This window comes from Scomber japonicus, chromosome 12, assembly GCF_027409825.1.
Source record: "Scomber japonicus isolate fScoJap1 chromosome 12, fScoJap1.pri, whole genome shotgun sequence".
NCBI classification, from domain to species: Eukaryota; Metazoa; Chordata; class Actinopteri; order Scombriformes; family Scombridae; genus Scomber; species Scomber japonicus.
The window spans coordinates 8,848,715-8,864,234 of NC_070589.1; the positions used below are offsets into that span (position 1 = coordinate 8,848,715).

At 39.5% G+C, this 15,520-nt stretch overlaps 1 protein-coding gene across 1 annotated transcript in view; it reads right to left on the reverse strand.

Annotated features, from left to right (window-relative positions):
• slc6a9 (solute carrier family 6 member 9) overlaps positions 1–15,520 on the reverse strand; it is a 45,751-nt gene that overhangs the window by 17,981 nt on the left and 12,250 nt on the right. The window lies entirely within an intron of this gene.

Genomic DNA, 15,520 nt, shown 5'->3' on the forward strand with positions numbered 1-15,520 from the left:
GTTAACGTTAGCTCAGCTGGTAATGCTATGTTACCATTACCTTATACTAACCCTGTCTAAAGTTTAACATTACCTGGCACTAACCCTATCAAAAATGTAACGTTACCTTGAGCTAGCTCTCTCAAACTTTTAATGTTAGCTCACACCAACCCTATCAAAAGGTGTGTGCATGTGTGTTTATTAATATGAATAAAAGTAGTGTATGGGCACCCTTTCCAAATTAGGATTGGGAACATGTACACAAGTACAAGTGTACTCCCTGGTGAATTTATAGTGGTTATGAAATACAATGTATACAATACACCCACTGAACGTGCTGGGTCCGGCCCTGCTGTGAGTTATTAAATATGTTCTGTTTAGTACTCTCTCTTCTACCCCAGAGTCTAACATGAGGTGTGTACGCTGGAGCAGACAGGATGTAAAGTGAAATCAGCGCCTTAAGAACAGCCGATAAGCATTCGGTCACGTCATCCTGATTTCGAGCTTCTCCACTCCTCTCCTCCCTCCCTCCATCACTCCATCTGCTGGCATCAGATGGTCCCTCTCTCCTGACCTCCTGCGTAACCTCAGCTGGGTCTGTCTGTGTGCTTGTGGGCACACATGAACACACTCGTGCTCCAGCAGAAAATAAACACCGCTAATTTAGATCATTTGTACTCAGTTTGTAAAATGTGAAAACAGGTACTTGTAGAGCAGAAGATGGACAACTTGGTTTGCTGCTCTAGGATCAGTCATAAATAAAGTGCATGCACATTACAATGCATGTGTCTCCCATATATATATATGTGCTGCACATATATATTAAATAAAAAATAAACTGCAGACTCCATACAGTATCTACACAATGTTTTCTGGGGGCTTATAGATTTCCTCACACTCAAGTTTTTGAGTAGGTGGATATGCTGTATCTATTCGAAGCATATCAAAATAAAGTTTAGCACTGAATCATATGTTATATCTTGTTTATTCAGAAGCCAACAACCTTGACTTGCATTTCAGAAACTGACTATTAAGATTGGCAGATTCAAAAATGCTCAGGAGGAAAATGTCTACACTGTACTGTACAAACTACGATGGTTTAGGAGAGTACATTTTCCATGAAATGTCTGGATAAAACGCTGAAATATAAGCCACAATATGGCTTATGTAAATTTATGGGACTGGGTATAGTTGTATGCATGACACAATAATAAAAAAAATAAAAACTTCATTCATCCATTCATGCTGCCTATGTTATCTATGTGTAGCAGAGCCTGCTTTTCAGACGCTCAGTGAATGACTGCCCCAACATTTGCAGTATGAAAGGCTTTGGATCTGCCAAAAATATGAACACTGGTCATAAAAACACTTGTCTTTACTGCAGAAAACTGTTAATTATGCTGTAACCCCCCCCCCCCCCCCCCGCACACAAAAAAACCCAAAACAACAACAAGTATTTAAAATCATATAATTGTCTGATAACTTTCATTGGATAACACATGCCTATGGACAACTTCACCATGAACACAGCATAGTCTGTGAACAAGTTAAGAGCAATTAAGTGACCTTTATGTTTTGTTCTAATTGTATGAAACCAACACAGGATACAAAATATATTATTACATTTTGCATGTCCCTTAAACACACAGGTAAGAAAATCTTGTATTCCATCTTCTGCCTGATAAAACTTTTCTATGTTCAGTTCATCTCTTACGTCTAATTTGTCATATATCAGTATCCCTAAAAACGTATCATATCATTTCTCAGGCAGGGTTCAGGCACAGCGTAGATCCTCAGATTCTTCCTGCAGGTTTGGGTCTCAAGATCTTCACATTTTGCTACCAATTGCCTCTGCTGCTGCAGTTTGAATCAGCAGTTTACTGATATTCATTCCATGATCTTTATTTTCTATTTTCTACATATAATCCCTGTTTCTGCAGCACCTATTCATGTCTTCAGTTCCCCAATCTCTTCCCCCAGGTCATTTATTTCCTTCTTGAGCATTTCAAAGTTGACAGAATCTTTCATTTGGAATTCTCTGATCTCTTTCAGCATTTCAGAAATTGCCGACCTACCTTTCATATTCTCATGGGGGGTTTGACTGTTTAAACAGTGAAAACTGTTTATTTAGCAGAATTTCTTTGCCTCAGCTTTGACATTCTCTCTTTTTAACCAGCACTCATCATTTGTGAATGAAGTTTTCCTGATTAAATTGTGGCCCAACAGTATGTTAATGTTTATTTTAATCTGAAACTTCAATACTTAAATCTGCATAGTGGCAGGTCACAGTCACCAGCAGACTTAAATCTATCCAGAAATTTGTGAAAAATCATTCAATGTTTACAAGGTTACATCCTCAAGTGTTACGTTTTGTCTCAACCAACAGACCACAACCCAAAGGTACTCAGTTTACTGTCACAGGTGACAGAAAACACTAAGATATGTACTATTATTAAATATAAATCAGTGAATTTTGACATTGTTTCTTAAAAATGACCCTGATTATCAAAATAGAGATTCATTTCATAGTTCTAGTATGTTGCTCGGTCAAAAACACAGATGAATGTTCTGCTTCTGATACAGAATGAGGCATGATGCTCATAAGCAAAAAAAAAAAAAGTCAACAACAACAACCACAACAACTAAAAACCACCTCCTCATTTTTCCCCATTGTGCCGCAGTTCAACTTTGAGCCAGCGCCAAGCGTGACTAATGACAAAGACAAAAGAATTGGACAGCAAAACAGCAACAACCACATAAAACAAACAGCCGCTATATTTTCCCCAAAGCTGTGTAGTTTGCCTTTGAGTCTGGCTGTGCTTGCATGTTAGGAGGGCAAAACAAAGAGCATTTCTCCAGCATCCTTGACCTTTCTGTGTGCTGGACTGAAGGCTGCAGGTGGGGACAAACAGGAAGATCAGCAAACATGAGTGTTGTTGGTGAGGAGATGCTCAGAGTGAAGCCATGGACACAGCAGTGTGCGAGTAGAAAACCCCAGCAGTGAGCCCGGCATCACAGCGGGTCGCACATTACAGCCTCTCCGTCTGGAGTTGACTTTGGAAGGAATAGGACCGCCAGAGACAACGAGGCAGTGTGCAGCTGTGTGTGTTCTTGTTGCAACCGGTGCTCGACTGTACATCTTGACCATCTGACTTCCCTATCAGCAACCAGGTGTGTGCCTTCAGAAGATACACACACACACACACATACACATGCATAAACGCACAGGTTGACAGGTTGGCTCAGGTCTACAAGTTGACAGACGGGGCAAGAGACAAGAGACTGGGAATAGCAATGAGCCACGAATCTTTGGGGTACCCTTTCTGACATGTTCAAGACAAGCTCACAGTGTGAATTATGTGAAGTTTATATTTAGTGGCCAAGTATGAATTCAAAAGAAACTGTGGACATGTTCTGAACTCTTTTACAGTGCTGAAGCTATGCACTAAATTAAATGATCCAAGATGTCCTTTAAAAGTCCTGAATGTATTTTGTATAAGATAATACATGTATCCATGGCTGAGTAATCATAATTAATAGTGAATTACAGCTTTGGATAGTTTGACTTGATTTAACTGGACAGGATGGGAAATCTGTCGCCATTAAAATGCTCTCATGAGGGAGTCTATAGTTTTAAATTATGACTGCTTGTGTAATTGCACTTAAAGGCAGTCACCATGAAATGCTGCTGCGCACAACTGAAGATGGATTCAATATGAACACTACAATTCCAACATAAAACATAGATAAAGGCAATAAAAATCCCTATAGACAGGATTTAGCTGATATGATGTTAATAAGATTGATATTATAAAGGAATTTACTTTCACATTAATCTTCCCATTTTAAGTGTTGTTACAGAAAAAGAAGAATACACAAAGTCAATCCTCCAGATCTGTAACACTATCAATGGCATATCAAAAACTAGGTCAGATATTAGCAAATTCTCATCAATTTTGTTCTCAAATGTAGTGTTTCTGTAACCAGTTACTTTCACAGCCACAGCAGATCCCCAGAGATGTGTCAGAATCAACACCAGGAGAAGCTCTAATCTAAATGACCACTTAAATCCAAAACCAGACATGCAGCCTTGCTAGCAGCATGCTAACATGCTCACAATTACACTGCTAAAATGCAAATAATAATAATATATGAAAAAGTAATATATATATATATATATATATATATAATAACATTTACCAAATTAAACCCAAATACTTGGGTTTATGATCAAAACTAGAACATGAATGGTACTAGAGGAAAAGTCTATAAAAATGTTTGAAAAGTCTTATGGATACATCCTGTAGATCATAAATGTTTACACAGAATTATATATTATTCCATTGTCTGCAATGTTTCATTCTACAGTAGATGAAAGAGGTGGTTGAATGACTGACTGACCAACCATCAGTTTGATTGATAGATACAGTAGATCTAGATAGACCTTGATACTCAAACAAGTGTATCAGAGAGTTTGGGGTAAGATCTTGACTCCTCAAACACAAGGACCAAACCCTCATCATGGCTGCACATTCTGATAATGCAAACCTTAAGCATTCCAAAAACAGAGGCCATGGGTGGACAAATCTTAAGCAAGTAAATATAAGTACAGCTATAAAGCAACATCATGCCCTGCCTTTAGGAAATCTAACCACGTTACCACCATATTCTTAATACCGCCGTACAAACAATGGCTCAATCAGGAAGTTCCGGTCACAAGGGCGGTAAAATGCTGGTCTGCTTAATCGGAAGCCACACAACAGGACATGCTCTCTGACGACGACTGGGAAATGTTCTGGTTGAGATCCAATGACGTCAATAAGTTTACAAAGTAGCTGTGAGCTTTATCGGCATGCTAGCGGACACAATAATCCCCTCAGTTTCCATCAGGTCATTCCCAAATCAGAAGCCATGTGTGGACAGATCTGCTTGGCTGCTATTAACAAACACACAACACTGGGCTCAGGACAGGCAATATGGCGGACTACAGAGCTGGGTCTTACAATGTGCGGAGGGTAATTAAAGATGCAAAGAAACAATACAAGGATGGAGTGGAGTCGAAATTGCAACTAGGTGACTCCAGATGCTATGGGACTGAGAACTATCTTGGACTTCAGGGTCAAAACACCAACTCACTAGCTTGCTACCTCGCTGATGACACGGTGGTGGTAGGTCTCATCTCTAATTATGATGAGAAGGCCTACCTTGATGAGGTGGAGAACCTGTATGCCTATCGCCAGGATAACCACCTCTCTTTCAATGCTATGAAAACCAAGGAGATGATGGTGGATTACAGAAGACAGGACGAACCCTACACTCCTCTCCACTCCCATACTGCTCCTCTCAGGCCTGCAGAACGCCAATGCAGAACGTATCACAAAGCCCTCTCTCCTCTCTCTAGAGTACATACAGTACTAGTCAGGTGCTGACTAGGGTTCAAAAGATTGCCTGAGATTAATTTCACCCAAGCAATGGACTATTTACACTGCTGAAGTCTGGCAGATGCTTCAGCAGCATTAAAGCTTGGACAGAAGGGCTGAGCAGGACGTTTTATCCTTAGGCTGTCTGAGCTACGCATAAGGAAATGTGGTGTATAATGTGTATAGTATAGTAAAGCAAATATACTGTTGTCTTTGCTGTTGCATATTCTGCTGTCTTTTTTGCACATTCAACCCCCTTCTAATTCTTCTTTTACTATCTAATATTGCAGTCTCCGGGCTACCAAAATGTAATTTCATTGCAAAGCTGTATAAAATAAAACCTGTGAACCTTTGACTCCACTGAAGGTCAGCACAGTACTGGCTATCTGCAGGCTCAGGTGCAGAAGAGCTCAGAGAAGTATCAGCCGTTATAAACATGATATATTAGTTGAACCCCAAGTGCAAAAAGTTGAACTATGTGTTTTTCATGACATCCCTCTCTCCCTCGACTGACCCCCATGTCCAATGTCTTGCCTCTCTCCACCCAGGTGTTGTAGCCTGTAGTGGTGTTGGCTCCTGGGAGCCCCCTGGTCAGTCAGACAAGCACTCCTCTCTCCATATCCCTCCATCCCTCCATTTCTCTGTCACATGCCTTTCTGGGACCATCTGGGCTTTATGTAAGACCACACATGGCCTCCCCTTTCTCTCCTTCCTTTTAGTTTTGCAACTTTCCCCTCTTTCCAAGGTCTCTTTTGAGTCACAGTGTTGACTCCAATGAAACTCATGTCTGTCTCTCTCTATCTTTGCTGCTGCTGCTTCAAGAATACCAAATTAACACAAGGGGAAGCCTATTAGACAGATTTAGAGCACGACACATTGACTTTGGTGGCAGATGTGTGTGTTCAGAGGACTTTGCTTCACAGCAATTTGTGACTACTATAAATTGATATAGTTAGAGTAGCCTACATTTTCCTACAGGGCTCTTGCGTGCTCATGCATGGGTTGTAAGCTGGCTTTTTGATTTGATTAGTAAAACATGTCAATATGAGCAGTAGAGAATGATCCCATTTGCAAATCGCTGCTTCCCTACTTGGGAAAAGAACTGAGCCAATCAACGCTTGGTGTGCCAAGTTAATAATGTTAAAGCCGTAAAAATAGCAACTGAAAAATGTCCTCTCAAAAGGCAACAAGCATGAGATAGGTACAGCTGAGGTGGTGTTAGTCAATGTTTAGTAACAACAACTCTTAAACTGGCATATTTCAAATGTTAACTACTGATATGCTTTGCAGTGAAGAAAAGTTCAATGTAGGAGGTTTCAAAAGTTTTTCACCAAAGTCTTTAAACAATAACTTTTTCAATAAAATTCCAGTCAGTGATGCATTGGATCTATGAATCCGTTAGGTACAGAATACATGATTGTGTCATTCATTGCCAAAAAAAAGTGTGACGAACATTGGGGTTTACAAGAGCAATGTGTGCCTGCAGCAATTTTACAGGCATTCAACATTTTGCAATTTGGCTCAGTCTGACAGGTCAAGTGTATTAGCTGACTGAAATATTGTCTTCATCAAACTTTGATCCTTTTTTTTCTGATCAACAGAAGTGTCATTATCCTCTGTTGGGCCTTCTCCAACATTCACCACAAACACTACAGAATATTCTTGCTGGCAGTATGCTGGTCTAGTGATTCACTATTCAGTAATCTAAGTCTCGCAGGTTAGTCCCATCTCCCATGGTCCCACAGTCTGTCAAACAGCTGTTAACGACATACAGAGCCCCTTACTTTCCTTTCTGCTAAGCTGACTGTGCAAAGACTGCTGCCAGCTCAGTGCCTCAAATGTGAACGCTAAAGAGAAATGCTGATCTGCGTTGTGAAAGCTCAGACTGGAAGTGACATAAGGTGGGATCAGTGCGATTTATCCAAAAAACACGTCACTTTACAAAAGACTGCAGGTGTAATGCAACGGGAATAAACACTTCACTGTTTGTAGGCAGGAAGATTAAATACAGAACATTCAAATATTAGTTTGGAGTTTACATTGAGCTCTGCATCGATAGCTGCTCATCAACAACACACACACAAATGTTGTACCTGTCATAAAAGGGAGAATATACTGAAATGAGATACATGACATTGCTGAAGAAAAACAAGTGTGTTTTTATCTCTGAAAAGAAGAAGGGGGAAAAAATGTACTTTAAAGATAGAGTCCGTAATTCTGGAGGGAGATTGCTGATTTTGACACAAAAAAAGCATCACAAATATCTCCTCATGGTGTGCTAGCTGTCTGTTCTGTGTGTGTGTGTGTGTGTGTGTGTGTGTGTGCTGAGAAGATGGTGTCCATACACAGCCCTGGCTTTGTAAATTGGAAACAAACAAAGTGGCTAGGTTTGAGCCACACAACTTTATTCCACCCAATCATCAGGGGGCGTTCGTGCTTGTGCACAGTAGGGATGGAGAGTTTCTGCTGAAAACAAGATACCAAGACTGGAGGGAAACATAACAGCAGCTGCTCTCTAACAGCTACATGTATTTACAGCAAAGAGCAGGAGGGGGAACATGCATCTCACTTCCAGTTTATAACTGTAGCGTCTGTCATCCGACTAAGTATTGATAACACACTTAGTATGTTACATTAATGATGGTGCTGATATGTGAAAATGAGGCAGCAGCTATGTGTCTGTATGAAGACATGACAGTCTCCCGTCTCCAGCTCTCACTCATTGATGGGAGAGAGAAGCTGTGGAAAATTGACATGGAAAGTGTTTTCTCACAGAAGTATACTGTGTACGGTCCAAGATTTTTGATTTGAGTCTGTAATGTATCGACTGCTTTGAAGCGGTTCTGGTTCTAAGTCAGTCACTCAGTCTGGTGAAGGTAGATTAGTCGGCCGCTGTTCTCTCAACTCCCCAGGATCTACAGCTGACAGACGGTTGCTTCTGTGGACAGAGACCCTAAACGTAGGTCATGGGAAGGCCACAGAGAGGCAGAATGTTTGGATGGACTGTTGTGCTCACGTGACAATTTTTTTTACCCTTGCTCGTGATAATATGTGAGAGCAACAGAAGTCCCTCTACAGCTGACTCTTTTGGTTTTAGTCTTGGCAATGTGCATCCATGGGGGGGTATCTATGTTTTAGTTAAAATATCAACAATCCTTCTCCAGAATGGCTGACTCTACCTTTAACTCTATACCACTGGCTACCCATCAAACATCTTGACAGTACACAACAGTTATACTTAGCACAGTTAAAATGTATCAAAATCAATATCAGAGTCAAGTGTCACAACCTCATTTTGTAAAATTGTCATAAATACATGATCAGAGACATGAAATACACGTTATTGGTTTTGAATTCACAGCATCAGTAATTTAAGTTTATTTCAGCTATACTTTGCCCAATGTTTCCCTCTAACGGTCCACTTCAGACACACACAAAACCCACCACAGAATTACATAAATGCCTGTAAACATATGTGTGTATGTGTGTATGTACACATATTGACAGACAGCAGCACGAGCCTTTCAAAACGACGTGTTCTGACAGCTGACAGCCGGTCTGTAAGAGACACTATCCACTGGAGTGTAGCAAGAACTACACACCTACATTCAGCTTATGGCAACACACACAGGCTACTTTGGGACAGCCTTTTCCTCCTTCTTTTCTTTTACTTTTGAACTTAAAAAAGTGGTTTGAGTAGTATAAAAAGGGGATTAAAGATATTTTCCTTGTAGATAAGATTTGCTACATCAAAACTTCTCATCATTTGAAAAGTTCCCTATGTTATCTGCATCTCTCTAACACTCCATTGGCTCATCTCCTGAGCTATAAAAAAAAGGTGCATCACAACTCGTCATACAATTGCAACAAGAAAGCCCTCAGTAGAGTGCAGACCTCTGCAAAGGCCTGATAATCTCTCCTACAAAATGTGATTTGTTAATATCATGCAACTGCTGACTGTGTGCACCGTTTCCAGTCTGAAAGATTTTTATTTAGCAACACCTCCTATAGAGCGATGGCATTTTACTGACAGCTTGCTGCTTTCTCCCTCTCTCACAGGGGAAGCTGTCTCTCTGTCTCCCTCAATGAACTTCTGAGTTGCTTTTTTTAAGCGAGACATGATAGCATTACATGTGCATTTTATATGCGATTGTTGTGATGCGTGTCGGAAAAAGTAAGAAATAAATGTTATGGGACAGAAAAATGTTGTTTGGAAGGTTGAGCAACAAAAAAAATGCAATAAATAGGATTTTGTACTGAGTGCCTGTGAAATGTTTATACATTATAGATATTTCCACATATGATTTTCACATAACTCACCTGGTTGTCATTTAACACATCTATAACAGCTGCTTGCTGCTTACTGCTTATGCAATCTAATTACAAAATAAAAGTAACTGTACTCCGTTAGTTATTTTAAAATATTTAACATGTTACTGAATACATATATTGCTGGATTCTGTGAAATCCATATTTTTTACATTTTGTTAATAAATCATGACATGGGTGTATGTGGAGCACACATGGGCTTAAAGGTGTCACAGTACTAATTAAACGCAGGCCAGACTTTTGACTTTTTTCATAAAATATCTTTATTTTATTTTCCAAAATCTACATGAACTAATGAATACATTTTCAAATGAGAGATAAATCTTCATAAGAAATTATCTCCCTTATAAATCATGTCAGTATGTATTTATACACAAACACACTATATTATACACAATATATTGTACTATACTGTGATTTCTAGCAATGGTCATAATGAGACAGAAGCATCCACTGATAGAAGCAGAGGTTAGCTACGTACTTCATCCAAAACACTATATGCCTGAAATTAATTAATTTGTAAATGTAAAAAGTGTTTATAGCTGTTTCAAACAGCCACACACAAACTTACTGTCATAAATGAATTAGAAAAAGACTTACTGATTTCCAGGTTGTTTAATGATTAATAATGAACACAGTCGTGGTCATGCAGCCAAAACTGTCGCATGCCAAAAACTTTACTTGTTGGAAGTTTGATCTGCTGCTCTATTTACTTTTGTAATTTCTTGCTCACACGCTCTCCCTGTCTTTCCCAAACCTAATTTCAACCATGCACCAAATAGGTAAAAGCTTCTAGTGTGTGTGGGTATGTGCGTGTGTGTGCGGAAGGGAGTGGACGGTTGAGAGAAATCGCACCTGAACCGACAACACGCATCACCGTTTTTGAGCAAGCGTGTCTATCCTAAAACAAAACGTATTATGTAATGTACTACCTTGTGACTTTCATTTATTATGATTAAAACAGAGATCAGTGAACTGCAATCATGAGGCAGAATTTCCAAACTTGGGTTAAAAATGTGACAGATGTCCTCGCTCCTGGCCCTATAAACTGACAAACTGTTATGAGACCCTGAACTGGGTGGAGCTGGACAGCATGGGAAGAAGAAAGATGAAAAGGAGTGACACAGGAAGGAGATGCAGGGAATGTCTTGTCAGGGCAGAGCGCAGACATCTGTTCAAACACTGCAAAGGGAAGGGTCAAATTAGTGTCTATATATGGTTCTACAGCCTTGTTCAGACTCCCATATTCAAATATATATCCAGCTGAGTCTAGATCCTGTGTACTGTTTGGCAAATTATCTGTTCCCAACAGTGTTTATTATATTATCTGCTCACTACAAAGTTGACCTTTAATGGAGTCTGGGACTCATTTGCATTCCACTCTGAATATCTGAAATGTGTTTCCCTGCAGCTCCACATAGAGCTCCAGCAATCCATCTCAATTATCTCATATTGCATATTTGGTGCTGCCTAAGGTGACAGGATGACAGTTTGTTTGACAACTGCACTTCTCTTGCATCAGACAAAGTCATGAGGGTCTCTTATCAATACATTTTAATAGATAAAATGAGTAAAGTACTGAAATATGTCATCATGAATCAGGTGGTAGTTGGCGCACAAAGGAAAACTAAAAGGAGTGGGAATTTTTGGGACTTTCCTGATGTGATTCTGATTCATTATCAGTTTTGATAGAAATTAGAAAGGGGCACTGTTTCAATGTGCCTAACCATTCACTTGTGTCCGTAGTTCACTGGAATACCATATGAAACATAAGTTGTAGGTGAGATAGAAGGTCTAGATGAAGTTCACTGAGATAAAAGTGTAAGTATGCAACTTTTTGATTGAAAAAAGTTGCTTCCTGCATGAAGATGGAGGTTTAATCGACTAATTTTCCTGACTTAATGTTTTTTTGTAAAATAAAGAAGTTGTTGTTTGAGTTATTTTCTCTGCTCAACCAGACTTGGTTTAAGTTTTGGACAGTTGACTTTATTGTTAGTGCTGGAGTTTGGTGCTTCACACCACTGATTAGTAACTAATTAGCTACTAATCAGTCTCTAGTTGATGGCATATGACATATTAACAAATTACTTCTCCTTCATCTAGCAATGCTAATAATTAACTTATTAAAACCAAAATGTGCTATTTGTAGAGGTGAACTACAAGATAACTCCAGCATGTATGTGTTGTATACTGTCCAGGTGTTGCGCTGTCCTCTTAGTTGAATTCTGTCTTTTTAATTCTGTTAACATAACATGACTACAAAAATCAATTTTTGTGAAATGATTCAGAATTGTAGAAGATGAAAATCACAATTTTCACCCACTCATACTTGTATATGATTTGAAACCTCTCTTTTTTATAATTTTTACAGAAGCTCTCTTTCATACCAGATGTGAAAAAACAACAATGTCTAACATGGAAACTGGGACTGAACACACAAGTTATTCATCTCCTTCACATAACTACTGCCTGTTTACCACCTCATCAAGGCATAACCATCCAGTGATTCATGTCAGTGCCTGTCCTCCATCTCCTGTCATACTGAAATTACATACAAATGTAAATATGTGAAACTCAAATAAAAGCCTTACATACTGCAATGTCCTGTTAACCACTTAGCTTAAAATAACACATCATCCAGAGATCCTTCCTCTGAGACAGACAAAATAACATGTTGTCATTTTGCAGACTTCCCTCAGCCAATAATCAGGCCTTAGTTATTCAAAGTGGCACACGTAATCTCCTTCGCCCCACCTACGCAGAGTTTAGTAAACATGTCTGTCTGCAGTGACTGAATCCACTCGGCTATTATGGGACAAAAAGTCCACCGGATCCCCCCCAAAAACAGGCAGCTCAAAGCTCTCTTTATGAGTGGGCTGTGAGGTGAGAGTAATTGGCCTAAAGACAGTGTAGACCGTGGCTTCTCAACCTGCTACCATTGGGGCCACATACCAAAAGATCCCATTGGGCAGGGGCTGAATAAATCCCCCTCCACGGCTGATTAATTGAAACCAATGGATGGGGTGTCAAGAGGAGGAGAGGGGAGGAGGAGAGAAAGTAAAGGGTGGGATAGATGGCCGCCCTGAAGCTTGGGGTCACTTACAGGTTACATCACACCATACATTAAGAAAACTCAGGAAATCAGGCATGTCCAGTTCACACTCAACACTGAAATGCATCTTAGAGTACCGATAAACTAGCTTTTAACTATGTGTTCATGTCTGTATGATAACTTCACTGTGTTGCTTGTGCACACCCTAATAAATTACACATCTGCAAGGTACAATTAAGCGCATGAATAGTCAATATGTGAAGCATGGTCATCAGTGAAATCTCAAGAAAAGACAGCAACAATGGAAGAATATCTTGAGGAGAATGTGACCAGAGCTTGTGTGCAACTACCCGTATCTACATCGACGTCTCTAAGCTGCTCCACTGTAACAAATGAAGTAACCTCATTAAGTCTCACCATGTTTAGTTAGGTTATAATTGTACAAAACTAAGTTCTCGAGAAAGAATTGTGAATTCTGCCCCAGTCCTGCAGCTGCTTGCAAGTACATTAGGGGCCTTGGATGTACAGATCTAAATGTTGGTGTAACTATTCTCCAAAGCACAGTTGAGTACAGTTAGCTTATGTCAAATAACTATGACAATGTACTCATGACAAAGTACCAAGCGACTACCAATGTTCTTTAGGCACTGTGCACTAGGGATGCGCTAATCTAACACTTTTGTCCTCATAAGATTGCCATACCTGAAGTGGCTAAGAAACTTTATGTGTATCAGTTATGTCATGGCTGATATCGGATCCACTTAATCATGTCAGTGTTAATATTGAGCTAGTGGAGAGGAACAGTGTATTGAAGGGTGATGCCATAGATGCTACTTCTTACTTATTTGATCTTATGTGAGTTTCGCTTGATAATTTCATTTCAAACAAAAACATATCTTGTGTAGCTGTATGACTAAACACTAATACAGTGTCCTACTATTCAGCAGTATTCGAACCTGTCCACTCAACTGTTTGAAGCAGATGTGAAATTTGATCCCAGATGGTCAGTCAGGTGATATTTGAAGTGAATTCTGATACCAGACCAAACTGCAACTGATTTCAACTGGATATAATACACACACTTCGAAATGATATGATCTCACAATTCTTCATGGCATATTCTGCAACACCAGCCCAGTTGTTGGCAGTAGTTAACTATAGGCTGGTTTTAGAACCAATAATAATCAATAGACAAGTAGAGGGACACAGCATAAATATTACTGTTAAAATTCTAACTTTAAGTTAAGGTACAACCTCCACAGATGAATGTGTTCTTCTTGAGGGGACTGATAAGAGTAATATTGCATATCTAACAATGTCATGATAAATATTAAATGTTATGTTCATTATCAAAGATTTTGAGAAATATGTTCCATCTCAAATAATGTTAGATAGAATACATTCAGAATAATATTGTGTCTTTTGTCTCTTTCATATACAATAAACCCACATGCTCCACAGACAGACTAACACTATTTATTTCTCCTCTTCAGCTCCAGAATGAGCACTTTTTTCTTTTTCTTTTTTTACTGTGACTGAAATTGTGTTCGGTTGATCCTACTCCTACTTCAACAAATCATCTGAGCTTGACTGTACCATGTACAATTTGTATTTGAGTGAGTGAAAGTTTGACCCTATTAATCAAGACTGTCCCACTGAGCTCTGAGAAGCCTCAACAGGTTCTTGGGTACTGTGACTGTAACATAATATGTCACACAAGCAAACACTAGACTACTTGCAAACACTGCAAGTGTGAATTGGGACAGACCCATTGTCTTGTCCAGCGTTTAGTGAGGTGGGGAGCTGGAGTCCATTTTTAATTAAGAAGCACAAATCAAAAATCAAGTTTAGTCAAACAAAATGAAAGTTTTGATAAATATATAAACTTTTTCAAATGGTAGGATCAGGGTTATAGTCTTTTTTTCAGTTCTACCTTCCTTAAAACTTGTATGAGAAGAGGTACAGATACACCTAATTGACACAATGCATATAATATCTCAGACTGGATTAAACAAAAAGTCTGTTCAGATCATCAGGTACTACCATTACCACACCACACACACCAGCTCCTTACCTTGACATTATTTTCCATGCTGAGGAACGTGATGCAACAGCAGCATCAGCCCCTCAAATAGTCCCAATAGTCTGATGAGTGACTAACCACCCTTTCTCCGTAACACAATATGTAGGACTAAATTTACCACGCTGGAATCCTCAAATTTCTTCCCAAGGGGGAGGAGGGGCAAAGCTAGTTGTGTGGACATCTTTGTAAAAGAGAAAGGTGGGAGGGGGGGGGGGGGGGGGGGGGGGGGGGGGCGCGTGTTGGTCAAGGCAAAGGGCAGGAGGTGGACACTTGACGTAAGAAATGCAGCTGAGATTGAAGCATTCCTGCACTGACAAAGACCTGGTGTGTGTTTCTACATGTTCACATGCATGTATGTGTGCATCCTTTAAATGTAGATGCTACAATCTGAGAGTTTTATTTTAGGCAAAAATCATCTGAGATAATCACCTATTCTGCTATTGTCCCTGGATTTTCTGTCTTGTCTGTGTATGTCAGCTACATGCAAGATTCATGTAAATACCATGAATCCATTATTTTTATTTTTGGTATCCACTGCAGTGTTACAAGAGGACCAATCTGTCTTCACAGTCTCTTTTACTATCCATTATCTGTGAGCGTAGGATGACAGCACCCTGTCAAAGCATCGTGAAGATAATCTCTCAATCCAATTCAGAA